At 36.4% G+C, this 492-nt stretch overlaps 1 long non-coding RNA gene across 1 annotated transcript; it reads right to left on the bottom strand.

The window, feature by feature from the left end:
* Window positions 1–77: 77 nt before the first annotated feature.
* LOC107682164 (uncharacterized) lies at window positions 78–492 on the bottom strand. The gene is made up of 3 exons (XR_001633389.1): window positions 462–492; window positions 256–356; window positions 78–147 (listed from the first exon to the last, which is right to left on the bottom strand). It is a non-coding gene; the product is annotated as an uncharacterized LOC107682164 (long non-coding RNA).

Below are 492 nucleotides of genomic sequence, written 5' to 3'. Positions count from 1 at the left end.
GTTAAAAACTAAGATTAACACCACAAAATCAATTGAGATTTAGATATACAAGTGTACATGTTGCATATTCTTCTATTTTGGAATTACCTTGAAGCCAAAGAAGTTGTAAGAGAAATCCCTGTCAAAAATGATGGCAGAGTTGAGCCGCTAGGAAAGAAAGGAAATATTACATTAATTATAAATACTTAACCCCTAACGTGACTTTGTTGGGAAAAAAAGACAAAGACAAATCATACATATGCATATCATACTTACATCTTTGTTGGCCAAAACAATGTCAAGGGTTTCCTTGGAAACCATAGGCGAGTGGTGGCCGTTCAGGGGATTCACATAGTTGTAGAGGTCCTCCATAACATCTGTGATTGGAGGAGGCAAGTGATTAGCAGCAAATAAAAGCATTATAATTCATTTTAGATTGAAGTGTCACAAAGACATGAAACAAGTGATGCATAGCAACTCACCACTGAAGACCTTCTTGGTTTCTTTGTGCAG

Source organism: Sinocyclocheilus anshuiensis, unplaced genomic scaffold (assembly GCF_001515605.1).
Source record: "Sinocyclocheilus anshuiensis isolate Anshui unplaced genomic scaffold, SAMN03320099.WGS_v1.1 C31756163, whole genome shotgun sequence".
Taxonomy (NCBI): domain Eukaryota; kingdom Metazoa; phylum Chordata; class Actinopteri; order Cypriniformes; family Cyprinidae; genus Sinocyclocheilus; species Sinocyclocheilus anshuiensis.
Note: the sequence above shows the minus strand (reverse complement) of the source record. Positions and strands in the feature narration are given on the sequence as shown.